Genomic DNA, 15,842 nt, shown 5'->3' on the forward strand with positions numbered 1-15,842 from the left:
CATTGAATGACTTCATTGCAGCATTGACTCAAGAGCAAGCTAAGTTAGTCCAAATGGGTGCCATCAAGCATTCAAAGAACCAAGCACTTGTGGCTACTGATGCTCCAAAGAGCAGTGGAAGAGACAAGAAAAAAGGGAAGGGTAAATTTAATGAATCGAAGAAGGAGAGACCTGTACAATATTCAGAGAGTTCTTATTTGCCTAAGGGTAAGAAGAAGAAGGAAAGAACACTTTGCAGCTACTATTCCAAATGTTTTCATCCTGAAGAAAATTACATGAGGAAAACAATCAATGAGATGGCTAAGCAATTGCAGCAGCACAATCTCACCGTGCCTGAGAATGAAAAGAAGAAGGATGATAACAGAACGGGAAATGGGAGAGGGAGAGCACGAGATGGTCATGCTTTAATGGCTGTCACATCCACTCCATCAACTTGGATCCTTGATTCAGGTGCATTGAACCATATGGCTGCATCAAAAAATGAATTTTCCTCCATCGAAGAAAGCACCAGATCCCCAATTTACTTGGGAGATGCCTCACCCGCAAAGGTGTGCAGAGAAGGAATTGTAGACCTTGAAGGGGGATACTTCAAAAATGTGCTTCATGTTCCCTCATTGTCCGCAAATCTTCTCTCAATATATCAGATCACTCATTCCAGCTCTGGAAGGAAGGTGGAGTTCACTCTGAACTCCGCAATGATTACCGACATTTCCATAGGCTCACAGCTTGCACACGGAATTTCATATCATGGTTCTCGTTTGTATTTCTTCTCCCACTTTGTTCCTAAATCTATTAGACATCTAAGTGCATGTTCACACCTCATCCACTTGAGTTATTTGAGGATTGGCGCCCCACATGAAGATTCCCCCTTAAATCAAGGGATTTGGTCCCCCGAATCATTTTAGCATGTTTTAAAGTTTCCTTCCTTGGGAAATGCACCCCTCCTCATGATTTCCTCGTGGCTGATAGTTGGCATAGGTTTTCTTGAGTCATTGTTGCTATTTTAGGCCTCCCTTTAGCTTTTCTTAGCCTTTTCTAATTTTTTTACCAATTTTTTCCTAGTTTTCTAGAATCGGAAATTTCTATATAACCACCTCCCTTTGGGATTAGAGGTTTGGTTGCTCATGTATTACTATTGTTCATTAATTTAATACATTAATTTTATGGAGAAAATTCTTTCTCTCTTCTCTTGAATATCAGCAAATTACTTGTGTTTAATTTAACTAGAATTCTAGATCTATCGGAGTTTCTGCAGAAATTCTACAATTCTTACCCACATAGAGTCATGAGCCTTGATGGAGGTTGGTGCGATGGAGGAAGATGGTTCATTCAGCAGGGATGATTGATGTTGGATCTGATGACACTTTGCGACATATGGTCTTGACGATGGAGTTTGTCGGGATGGTGTTGTCGAGGGCAACAACCTTTTTAAAGTGGGGGAGGATGTTAGGGCCTCAAGTTGGCGAGCGCCCATGACCACCCACCTGTTGGAAATAATATTGAGGGGGGGTGAATCAGTATTTACAAATAATTAACTTTTTCATTTCCATAATTATATTTATATACGCTACTTCAGAGAAGGGAACTCGCGTGTGACCGCAACTGTTCGTAAGGCAACCAACGTATATCCAGAGAACTTATGATTAATTTAATTCATCGTATGTTGACCTTTAATCAGTGTATCAGTACTTTATTAAACATTAAACAGTAACCATGTGTAGTAATAATAGAATAAACCATCCCACATAAGCAACACACATGAACACCAAGATTTAAGGTGGAAACGCAATGTGGGTGAAAAGCACCTACTGCTCTCATCTCTGTCTTCTTTTAATAATAAGAAAATATGTTTACAATATTGTACTAGTGCAGACTCATACCAGTATGCATGCACCCTTCTGTAGAAGGCTACAACCTTCTCTCCTTCTCAAGATTCTTCTGGAAGGGAGCTACAACCCCCTAGTTCTTGTACTAGACAATATATTTACTAGTACGTAGGCTCCGACCTACAGAAGGCTACAACCTTCACTCGTTCTCTAGCTGCTACTGGAAGGGAGCTCCAACCCCCTGATCAAATCACCAGCCACTACTGGCAGGAAGCTTCGACTTCCTCACTGAAGGCTCCAACCCTCAGTATCCTCCAGGGACCACGTTTCATAAATTTTCACACTGGATGCTCCTGGTACACAACAATACACATGAAGGCCTCGTTTCATCAAATTTTCATATTGGACCCATTAGTAACATTGAAGCTCAAAATCAATCACCACTACAATACAACCATCAAATACATCTGCATCAACCAATCACTAAAACCCAATCAATCTCTGATATAACTGAAACTCAATCATCAATCTTTGATATAACTGAAACAATCAATCAGTGAAACCTCTGAACCTCTGACACAAGTGAATCAAACAATCACTGAATGTCTGCCACAGCTGAATCAACCATTCATTCAAACTTAATCAAATTCAACCAATCAACTGGAACAGACAGATCATTGTAACCAGTACACAGATATGAACCAAGAATACTGCATCAACAACCAGAACTAATTGTAACCTCAAAAGGAATGTGTCAGAATGCATATGCTCCTTTAATGAAGCAAACTTGCATGTATATGCTACTTCCTTTTTCCCAACCTGTGTATACCTTTAAATATACTAAATCATAAAACCTCTGAACCAAAAATTGTACCAATCAGTGACATTCTGAAGATTTACTATCATATTATAGAGTTCTAAATAGATAGTAACAAGGATCACCCTTCTTTTTCAATCAATTAATCAATGAGACTTAAAACTCTTTATGCATTCCGTTTTACTTTCAAATCTAAGAAGACTTCATTAACATACAACAGTAAAATAGCAACACTGATCTGATAGATCATTCATTCTTGAACATCAAGCTTTTCTTTTTCATACGTTACTTGGAAGAGTTGAACTAGCGTGTATACGCACCTTCACCAAAGCGAACCAGCGTATAGATCTATAAATACTTACTTATAACTTTGCTGCAATTCCCAATTTCAAACATACCCAGATCATCACATATAAAGCATTAAAACATGTGTTAGCAATCAAATCTAGCCCATCCATTATCAGATCACATAATGATAAGTCATTATGACCCTGATCCATCATTAGATCTCATCCATAATCAAACTCTCAGGTGCATATTTAGTCTAGATCAAGCAAAGCATCAAAAACCCATAACATGTATATTTTCTTTTGATCTAACACTTCATAAGATATTCATTACTTATGCACTTATCCCTTTGATCTTCTCCTCCTTGTATATTTTTAGGCCTTTCTCAATACCTTGGACCAAAACCACTTAGGACCAATACCTTGGACCAATACCTCAAACCAAATACCTCGGACCAATACCTTGGACCAAAACCTCAGACCAAAACCTTGGACCAATACCTCAGACCAAATACCTCGGACCAATACCTCGGACCAATACCTCGGACCAAATACCTCAGACCAATACCTCGGACCAAATACCTTGGACTGAATACCTTGGACCAAAACCTTGATTTTCCATCCCATACGCGCTTTTCCTTCTGTGAAAGTGCGTGCATACGTATACGCTTCTTCCGTTCCATGAGCCTGCATGTATATGCTACTTGGACAAGGTGAACTAGTGTATACTTCTTAAACCATTCTCTTTCTTCAATTTCTTGATTCTGATCTGTAGTCCTTTGTTCCTTCATCCTATTCTTTTGTACCATTACTTTGTTCCCTCTGAATAGACTTGTTATAATGTGATTTGCCATATTACTTCTGAAATGATTCCTTTGAACTGCCCTACATTTTGTCACATTTGTAAACACAACTGCCATGCATTATGTCACATCTGATATCTCTCCTGTAGATTCATCTAGTTACATAGATTCATCTAGTTACCATATACAAGTGAGTTGTTCTGCTACAAGTGGGTTGCCATCAAGTACAACACATGTATCATAATTCCAACAATCTCCCCCATTGGACTTGATGGAACCCATGTTGGTGTTGATTACTGCAAGCTGTAGAAACTGTTAGAGATAACAAGCAACACCAAAATACTCTCCCCCTTTGACATCAAGGGCAAAGGGTGGACCAATATACTCTCCCCCTTTGATATCAAGGGTAAAGGGCTGACCAAAATGAAGACTTTCATATCTGAATAGCTAAATATGAACATTAATCATGCTCCACCTAGGCACATGTTGAATTATTTGATTAAACTCCCCCTTTGTACATGTTGAGATGCACTATACCATCCATGCTCCCCCTGACCACATGCAGAGTCTGCAAATATATTTTCTAAAAGAATAACATGACTCTATAACTCAACTATGTGAGTATGACCTTCCTATCACCAATAACTCATACATACATCAATATCCCAACCAAGTGGGGATATACCAAATTTGACTCATCTACCCAACCAAGTGGGGATATACCAAATGTTTATACATGATTGAAATATAGAAATTATTACATCATCCTTCCCATGCATAGTGGGGGTGTTATCGAGAAAACTAGTGTCCATTCAGAGCTGCTAGTCCCACTAAGACGGGTAGCTATCTTAGAAACAAACAAACTAATGTTACTTGTGTTTTCCTTTATGAGAGATAGATGAGAGAGAAACAGAGAGTACCAACCTCAGTATTTTGCTGGTGTCCTTGCTCGTTTCCTCTCTCCCTTGATAGAGCTTTCGCCACTCCTTTCTCACTTGTCCTGCTTCAAAGAACACCTATAGAGTCAAAGCAGCAAAATACCATCAAAGAATAGAGATCTATAACCATAAACAATGTAGGATCAGATGTACATTAACCATATAAATGCATATACAAATATAAGATTTAGAGATATACAAGCATATGGAGGAAAACTCAAATAGCTTTATTGATAGAAGTAGTAGAAGAGAGGATTACAACCAAGCTATCTGATCCAGCATCATCCTCCCAGCATGAAAGCCCTCTTCACCTCATACAAAGCAAGATCACCCAACAATGTCTTCAAAGAGAAACCAATAGCACTTCCTTGCAAATTACAAAATTCCAGCCTCCTGGATCTCTAGGATGAGGGATCCATATATAGATGTTTGTAGGAGAGTGATTCAGCTTCTGGGATTTTGATTAGTTTCATTTCACTGATAGTTCTTGGTTCCACTTGGAGATTTCATGATATCTTACTCATCCCTGAGCGAATTTAGAGAGGCAAGTGTCATATGAGCAGTTTCTAAAAGATTCTTTGAGTTTCCGCCTAGCAAACTGCTTCTACCATTTGTCTTCTCTCACTCATCGCACCCTACGGACTGGCTTGTCAGTATGCATCGCACCCCCCGTGTGTAACAGGTGAGATGCATCACACCCTGAGCATGGAGCAGTCTGTATGGTCCAGTTTTGACCAGTTCTGAGTAGTTTTTCAGGGAGAACTTCTGGGAAATGATGTAATCAGCTAACCTTGTTCCTTTAGGGTATGAAACAACACTTTTAGGGGTTTAGAAGCCCTTGGTTTATGGACATATGTGATTGGGGTTGCAGTGCCCAAATATGTCTATAACAAGGGGTATAAATTACATCATATGACCAAAAGGACTCATTAAAAGACTATGAAAGACAGAGACATATTATTACATCATGGGCCTTTATATGACCTTTTCATCGAGTGATATACATGACATTTATACCAAAGACCAAAGATCTAAACAAGACCGTGATAGTCATCAGGAACTATCATACACCATATATGATCTGCGCCATAAGCATCTGTCAGCAACATCCAGACCCGCAACCTGTATATGTCCATCATCAGTTCCGATGATATGACAAAGTAAATATCATCAACCTATGACAAAGTATGACGTATATAGATATAAACTCATCCTCTTGATCTCATCAAGACCAACTTGCTTGGTTTCCTTAGTAGAAAGAGCCTTATCATAACCTTCCATGTATCAACTAAGCATATGTCATATCTCCAAGCAGTAACACAAAATAATTCACATCATATCATATGCGTGTGAAAACACCATAGTCATCATCTATGATCATAACATCATCATCAAGAACTGCATGATCTTTCCACAAGAACCCTTAATATATCAACCATGTATCATCACTAGGGAACATCCCCTATCTGATATGCATTAACCATGATAATCAACATATGTGAGTATCAAACCTGTCATCATAAAGTAAGAAGTCATCATCATTATGTGACTAAGTAATCCATGTCTCAAATAGATATGTCTTCATGGAACCTATAACAACACCATTCTCTTGGCCAACCAATGATATTTATCAATATGAAACTTAAGAAATCATCCATGTATCCAACATAATGTGTATCCAGCAATGTGTATCTAGAAAACCATGAGCTCATAGTCATTTGTCAAGCTTTATTGATACCATCAGTAGCAGCAATCCTCAACCATGTGAGATCCAAGAACTATAGGAATCTTGCATCATAACTGCACCATATGAACTTTATGCATCTTTGAAGGAATGATGACAACAACATAAAAGAAATGAGTGGCTCATCATCAAATAATAAAGTTGTGTACTCAAGATTTGTACTTCTCCTTGTCCTTATGAAGATCACCATGTAAGCAACATATATATATTGTATGCATCATCAAAAGTCATCCATAATCACCCATAAATCTGATCTGAATAATAACTATGTAACCCCAAGCAATACAAGTATAGACAACTCATAACCGCAACATAGCATGATGTATCATTTAAACACTTTAGCCACATAAGCATCATCACCATTGATAAGAATCATTAGGTACCAAAAACTTCTAAACATAATGCCAACAATGAAATATTAAAAGCATAGCATATTCTCCCCCTGAACCTGTGCCACCTGTTCACTATCAGATCTGATCATTGCATATATCAGTAAGAAATATCAAGGCATCATCATAAATCGAATATACATCAAGTCATCAACAACTTATGAGGATCAACAACACTTCTAAATAACATCCACATACTATAGTCATCAATCATCAAGACATAAAAGATAATTGATAATTGTCTGAACCATATCAAATCATTTTTCTGAGTTTGTCCCACTACTTCTTCATCAAACCAACATATACGCGACTGTGCAGCTTCTAACTCGCGTATATACGTGACTTGTCTTCATGATAACTACGTATGAGAATTAGGACACTGAAATTTCATACTTTCAGTTCCTTCCCAGTATGTTTTGTCTATATACTGAGCTATGCCACATATTTCTATCTGTAATTCCTTATTCTTCCATACCTTGGAGTGTGATGATGTTTGTTCCTTTTGGTATGTTGGCCGAAATTTGCTCCTACATTCTTTTGCTATATGCCCAAACTTGTTACAAGTATAACATCTTATATGTTTCATATTCCTTCTAAAGTAGTCAATGGATTTGTGACCAAACATATTGCAAGAAAAACAATATCCCTTAAAGTACCTGAAAACTAATGATTTTTATGTGTGATGGTTATTAGCTTGAACCATTCTACTTCTGCATCTTGCTGCAACATGTCAAAAATTATGACATACAAAACATTCAACATTATTCATCAGAGGAAAGAACTGATTATCACTTCCATAGTTAGGAGTAAATTATTTTCTTTGAAGTCTTTCTTTCCTTGGTTGTTGATGGGGTTGACCTCTTATCTCCTTGTTGAGCATTTCAGATTTTTCATTAAAGTTCCCTATCTCATCTTGTGAACTAGATTCACCTTCAACAGTTTCATGACAACCAAGACCAGATTTGATGATAGGAGACCCTTGACTACTAATAATATTATCCAAAATGTTAGTACTATCTTGAAATCATAAAAGTTTATCCTTTTCTTCTAATTTACCTTTTAGGATATTTACCTCAACCTGCTATTGCTCTTCCTTTTCAAGATACTGCTTTTTCATGATTTATTCAGTGTTTCTTCCTTCTTCCACTTGTTGCCTTAATTCGAGAACTTCATTTTCTTGTTCTTCAAATGCTTGGAGTAGTTCTTCATTCTTCTTATTTGAATTTTTGAGATCTTCTTTTAGAGAAATGACCACAACTTCAAGACCTTCACAGTAGCTGGTTCTTTCTATAAGTTCCTTGGTTGTTGTGTCCTTTTCATTCACCTCATTTCTCAATGATGTCACTTCATCCTGCAGCCTTTGACATTGATCTTCCTTTTCCTTGTACTACTTCCTTACTTCATTCAAACTTAATCAAATTCAGTTGTTGATGAACCAATCCCACAACTGAATCAACCATTCATTCAAACTTAATCAAATTCAACCAATCAACTGGAACAGATAGATCACTGTAACCAATACACAGATCTGAACCAAAAACACTGCATCAACAACCAGAACTAACTGTAACCTCAAAAGGCATGTTTCAGAATGTATACGCTCCTTTAATGAAGCAAGCATGCATGTATACGCTACTTCCTTTTTCCCAACCTATGTATACCTCTAAATATAATGAATCATAAAATGTCTGAACCACAAACTGTACCAATTAGTGACATTCTGAAGATCTATTGTCATATTACAGAGTTCTAAACAGATAGCAACAAGGATCACCCTTCTTTCTCAATCAATTAATCAATGAGACACAAACTCTTTATGCATTCAGTTTTACTTTCAAATCTAAGAAGACTTCAATGATAGACAGCAGTAAAATAGCATCACTGATCTAATAGATCAATCATCCTTGAACATCAAGCTTTTCTTTTGCATACGCTACTTGGAAGAGCCGAACCAGCATGTATACACACCTTCACCAAAGCGAACCAGCATATATATCTGTAAATACTTACTTATAACTTCGTTGCAATTCCCGATTTCAGACATACCCATATCATCCCATATAAAGGATAAAACATGTGTTAGCAAACAGATCTAGCCCATCCATTATTAGATCACATAATGATAAGTCATTATGATCCTGATCCATCATTAGATCACATCCATCATCAAACGGTCAGGTGCATATTTAGTCTAGATCAAGCAAAGAATCAAAAACCCATAACATGCATATTTTCTTTTGATCTAACACTTCATAAGATATTCATTACTGTGCACTTATCCCTTTGATCTTCTCCTCCTTATATAGTTTTAGGCCTTTCTCAATACCTTGGACAAAAACCACTTAGGACTAATACCTCGTACCAATACCTCAGACCAAATATCTCGGACCAATACCTTGGACCAAATACCTCAGACCAATACCTTGGGCCAAAACCTCGGACCAAAACCTCGGACCAAATACCTTGGACCAAAACCTCAGACCAATACCTCGGACCAAATACCTTGGACTGAAAACCTTGGACCAAAACTTTGATTTTCCATCCCATACGCGCTTTTCCTTTTGTGAAAGTGTGTGCATACATATACGCTTCTTCCGTTCCATGAGCCCACGTGTATACTGACAAAAGGAGATTTTGGGGGTAAACCAATTTCCCCTTTCATTTACAAATTTCGATCCTGAGGCCTGTGGGTTATGGCCCACTCTTTATCGGAAGCGTTAAATTGATTCGCTTAGGGCATAAGCCTTTAAACCGGGAGCATACAATACTTTATCAGATTTTCTTTAAAAAACTGAACCACAACACTTTATCAGAAATACACAGGATCACGCAGAAAACCCCGCTTTAACCCTTTGGCCGAACTTCAAAATCTATAAGCCCGCATCTATAATTATCGTCGGTTTCGCTCATCCTTCGCTTTTCAGCTACGCTCCTCCTTTGATCTTAAATTGGCCCGATCTTTGATCGCCGATCGGCACTTATCGCTTTCGGCATATCGGCATTACATTACACCGTCTGCTAGCCCTTCAACTCTACAATATGCAATTTGATCTTGACCATCCATTGTATCCTCTAATCCAACAGTTGACATTACACCCGATCAATGAAACTAATCGTTGATCCTCCGTCGTCAATTAACTCGCAACATATCTGACGGTTCACAAAGATTTTGGGTGAGCAACGTGCACGAGGATTAACCACCTGAAAATTGGTTTCCTCTCTCCTCCTCACTGCTACGTGTCGAGTAGCTAATGGAATCAGGCAGTCATGCAATATTACCACTTACCAGTTTTGCCTCGCCTGATATACCACCTTTGCATATAAATCCACTGATGCGATATCAATTCCTTTGTCTCTGCGATATGATCTTGTCCATTGATCATATCGATCCAACGAATCCTATACATTCTCATCTGTTTCCTCCTTAATTTAATCTCGCTCGCCTTTGATGGATTGCTGCGTTAAAACATATTTCTGCCACCAAATCTTTCTATACACAACATCACAATTAACTCGATATATTTGTTTTATGATTGGATCGCCATCGATCCTTCAGTGATCGATGGTCCATCAAAACCTGCAACGCTGAACATTTAGACTATCTATACGATAACACACAAGTGAACACTTTCACACAGAACACACACTTTTCTACTATACACAGCATAGTTACATTCTAAGGCATTTCAGCCTTAGTCACAAGTTCTCCTTCAACTACATTGTATCCCACACTCTGTTTACACAAATTCTATCTATTGCTCCATATCTACTTGAACATGCAGGTTCATCAATATATATATAAGAAAACATTGGATCGGATCACTGTGAAGGATCCGATCAAATCCTCTTCATGAATCACTCAATTGTCCCTAATTCCCTCTACATGCATACATATGTGACAAATTACATTTAATAAAGTCTTCTAGAGACTTGTCGCTTCCATCAAACTAGCTCTATTATAATAAAATTTCCCTGGTTTGCTCTGATGGTCCACGTCCTCCTTGCTCCACTCCACTTTGGATTCCTCCTTTAATTATGAGTGCTCGGATGATCCTGCATCAAACTCCCGAGGCACAAAAATTTATGACCTCCTAGTCATATGCTTCTCCTTGTCCTTAGCAATTCTACCCACTTCTCAGTGGAACTACCTTCATGATCTTCTGTGAGCTGCAACCAACCTCTGCAGTAACAGTCTTCCTCTGCTACACGATACCTCACCAAGCTTTCTCCTAAGCTTAGTCTTTTGTCATCCTTCTGGTTCTCTCCTTTGGAACCAATTGAGCACTCCTTTCTCTAGGTTTGTTGCAAGTCTTCTCACCTTCCGTTGTCATTCTCTGCACGACAGTAAAGACCATAACTCTCCAATCTCCAACACAATTGTACCTCCTTCTCCTTGCACTCTTTCTTCCTTCTCGCAGAAAAACTTTCCCTTAACCTTTCCCTGCTCTGATACCACTTGATGAAAGAAGATTTTGGGGGTAAACCAATTTCCCCTTTCATTTACAAATTTCGATCTTGAGGCCTGTTGGTTATGGCCCACTCTTTATCGGAAGTGTTAAATTGATTCGCTTAGGCCATAATTCGTCTGTTTCCTCCTTAATTGAATCTCGCTCGCCTTCGATGGATTGTTGTGTTAAAACGCAGTTCTGCCACCAACTCTGTCTATACACGACATCACAATTAACTCGATATCTTTGTTTTATGATTGGATCGCCATCGATCCTTCAGTGATCGATGGTTGATCAAAACCTACAACACTAAACATTTAGACTATCTATACGATAACACACAAGTGCACACTTTCACACAGAACACACACTTTTCTATTATACACAGCATAGTTACATTCTAAGGCATTTCAGCCTTAGTCACAAGTTCTCCTTCGACTACATTGTATCCCACACTCTGGTTACACAAATTCTATCTATTGCTCTGTATCTACTTGAACACGCAGGTTCATCAATATATATATAAGGAAACATTGGATTGTATCACTGTGAAGGATCCGATCAAATCCTCTCCATGAATCACTCAACTGTCCCTAATTCTCTCTACATGCATACATATGTGGCAGATTACATTTAATAAAGTCTTCTAGAGACTTATCGCTTCCATCAAACTAGCTCTATTATAATAGAATTTCCCTGGTTTGCTCCGATGGTCCACGTCCTCCGTGCTCTGCTCCACTTTGGATTCCTCCTTTAATTATGAGTGCTCGGATGCTCCTGCATCATATACGCTACTTGGACAAGGTGAACCAACGTATACTTCTTAAACCATTCTCTTTCTTCAATTTCTTGATTCTGATCTGTAGTCCTTTGTTCCTTCATCCTATTCTTTTGTACCATTACTTTGTTCCCTCTGAATAGACTTGTTATAATGTGATTTGCCATATTACTTCTGAAATGATTCCTTTGAACTGCCCTGCATTTTGTCACATCTGTAAACACAACTGCCATGCATTCTGTCACATCTGATATCTCTCCTGTAGATTCATCTAGTTACGTAGATTCATCTAGTTACCATATACAAGTGAGTTTTTCTGCTACAAGTGGGTTGCCATCAAGTACAACACATGTATCATAATGCCAACACCACCAACATGAGGAGAGTCGAAAAACTAATGGGCATAGTAGGTGCATTTAACCGAACCAAATTGAGGGGCGCGCACCCGTTTTGATATGTGACAGGCGAGTCAGGCGCATCTAATCGAACGAGCGAATCAGCGGTAAAGCACACCCCTATTGAGAGTGAGGCACGAGCGGCCCATAGCAACGAGCGCCCGCCTGACTCAGGAAGAGCGTGCGACGTGTAGCAATAGATCAAGGCAAGTGATGGGCGAGCATGTAGCGATCACGGGCATGGCGTGCAGATGAGGCGAGCGACCAACATAATGTGCTCAAGGGGAGTGACCCACAGGTCGAACAAAGGAAAATGTGTTCAAGTCAGCTCAAGGCATGAATGGATATGTCGATTGGAAAATTATAGTGGGTCGAACGCATATATATTGGCGTGGAGGATAGTCCACCAGGGCACCATCGAACCATCAACCATTCAACCAAGAAGCATTTTCACAACTTCAGAGCGAAGGGCAAAGGGCAAAGGGTGAGGGTTGAACGGCAGAACAATTCAGGCAATTTCAGGGCATGTGTAATAGTTCAGGGCATCGCAAGGTGGCCGCGTGCAACATGCAGTGGTCGGGCCATGTGCCCACCTCGGGCGGGCAGTGCAGATTTCTGAATAGGTGTTTCAGCAATTCAACTGAATGAATATTTGGGTTTCCTTGACGATGCAGGCAAGTGTTGCACGATTTCGGAAAGTAGTGTGGGAAAAGGTGGCACGTCTTGGCAGTGCAGACATGACTACACGGCAAGGTCGACAGTGCAGGCAAAAGTTGCACGGTTTGGGCAGAACTTTGTGGGTGAGTTGCTAATGCAACCAGGCAACTTCCACATCATTGTAAATTTGTAAAATACGTTTGTATTATATTTTGACATTTGGGGCAGAATGTTTTGGGGAGTTTCCTCCTCCCTTCATAATCTTGTGTGTAGTTTTTATTGATGTTTATTGGATCACACATGTTATGAAGTGAAAGTTAAAAGAAGATAAGTGAACCAAGTAAATGTTAATTCCACTATATAACTAAGTAAGAGAACACTTGAACAAGAATTTGGCTAAGTGTTGGTAGTAGGCTTAGTCTAAAAGCTTGAGTAGTGATGAAACAAAAAAATTAGTCGGTGTCGCATCGTGCTCACAAGTGGACTTAAAGTCGCCACTAGTGTGGTGTCGTGGAAAAACCTATACCAATAATAACACAATGACCTAACTATTATGTGAGTCTCTACAATTTGTATGATGGCATCTTTCTCTTAAAGCTTGACGCCCAAAGGTTTTAAATCCATTACCATTTTTCAAATTTGAATGTGCACTTAGCATTGGAAATGAAGTTTGATCTAAATGATGCAATTGAGTTCACATTTAAATATCTTTATGAGATCACATCTCCACACTACAAGCCCTCGGGTATGGTTGTCATGGTTTAGAATCAACATTCATATCATCCTCATACATTAATTTAAACATTTTAGATATTTTATTTTATTTATGATGATAATTAATATTAATTAAATTTTTATAGTTAAAAAAAAATCTAAAAATAAAATAAAGGTTTAATCAATTTTTACGACGTAAGGCGTTCTCTCTAAAACGAACTTCCCTCCATGCCACCTGTACGTTTGTGTGCCTTTGATTTACGTGTTAGATGAAAGAAATAGCCTCCACCATTCGATTGAAAACGGTTATTAGTAAGTTACAATTCTCTAACGGGTTTCCATGTGATACTGTGTTAGACTTCATCCACACAAACCAGTGTTCGATGGGCAGCGTAGGATAGACGATAAGCTCTCCAAGGTGTTCGCCGGGCATCCTCTTATAGACAATAAGCTTTCACAGTGTATTGTTTTCAGCTGCAATGGCTGCACTGTTTTTGTATTGTTTTTCAGCTGCAATGACTGCATTGTTTTTTACTCGAGCGGCAACCCTATGTCCGAACTTGTGACCTGGTTCCGAAGCGATGTGGCCAGTGTCTATGGAGCTCCACTGCAGATAGGGTTTCGGGGTTTGACAGCCGAGATGGGTTTGTTTGTGGGTGGGAAGCCTCGTCGGGACAACCATACTGTTGGGGTAACAATAATGGGACAACTATACTGTTGGGTAACAATAATGGGCATGTCACCAGCGATGGTGTCCGGGATAATCATCTTTGTGCGCCGAGGCAACAATGTCGGGGTGTGGATTGCTGGATTGTTGGGTTATAACATGACGGGATCATATTTGGAGGGTGCCCAGGTTGAATCTGTTACAACAGGTGTGTTTTTTCAACTGTGTGTTATTTGCAGAAAATAGGACTGCAGTTAAAGGTTTGTATGGTTGTGTAGCGATGAGTGCCAAGCCAGCCGAGATGTATTAGTATTTAGCTTGTATTTTTAAATAATTAGATATATAATAAGTTGCAAAATATTCTTCAAATCACAAAAATATTTAAAAAGTAAATATTACTATTTATACGACACTTTTTTAATTTTAAATTAATATTTTTCACAAAATTATTGACACGTTAGATGAAGTTGTATTTTTATAAATTTATATATATTACAAACAACTACCATAAATGTTTATAATGAGATTTAATTTAATTTAAATTTTAATTAATCTTTTTTCATATTTATATTAATATAACTTGAATTTGAAAATACAATGTTATGAAAAATAAAGTATTAACTAATTGTTTTCTTTATTTTTAGTAGTTTCTATTTTGAAGTTCAGTCTCTCTGAGAGCTTTGCATGTGAACACATTTCATCGAGATCTTTCCCATTTGATCCTAGGCAATTTCAAGGATTTGTTGGGGAATCTCTCAACTTCTCTGAGATATATATGATGGTCATTGGAGAAAATCCCAACAAGAGCCTCCAAATTGATGAGCATTAGAGAATTAACTGTGGTGCAGGACGCACTCTAGAACCTTTGTTTCTCCTTTGCTGGTGGCCACGGGTGTAGAGCTTACAGGTAGATTATGTTGTTGTAACGTGTAGGTAGATTATGTTGTTGTAACATGCAACTCTATTTAACAGATCAAAGTCAGAAAAAGCCATTGCAGCTGGGCAGAAAAAGGTGTGTTGTATGATCAAAGAAAAGAGGTTGTCCCAACATAGTATGGATCATCTATTTTTTTGGTAAAAAAAAGGCAAACACGCACCATAGAACTTTCATCATAAATATCAATTCAAAGTCTTCTATAACTTTCATTCTAAAGCTAAGTGTTTCAGCACATTAATCTTACTACTGATATTTTGATAGTTACACCTGAGATGTAACAAAGCTCTCCATGCATGACAATATGTGAATGGCATCAAATTTACGTAAGTGAATTATGAGTAAATAATTGGATCAAGCTGCCCACAGGGCTTTGGATTGACGGTGAATGGGTGTACTGTTAAGGCAAGGACGGTGAATGGGTGTACTGTTAAGGCACTCCTTG

Source organism: Pinus tabuliformis, chromosome 9 (genome assembly GCF_031772625.1).
Source record: "Pinus tabuliformis cultivar Carrire ecotype Pingquan chromosome 9, CPIR1, whole genome shotgun sequence".
NCBI classification, from domain to species: domain Eukaryota; kingdom Viridiplantae; phylum Streptophyta; class Pinopsida; order Pinales; family Pinaceae; genus Pinus; species Pinus tabuliformis.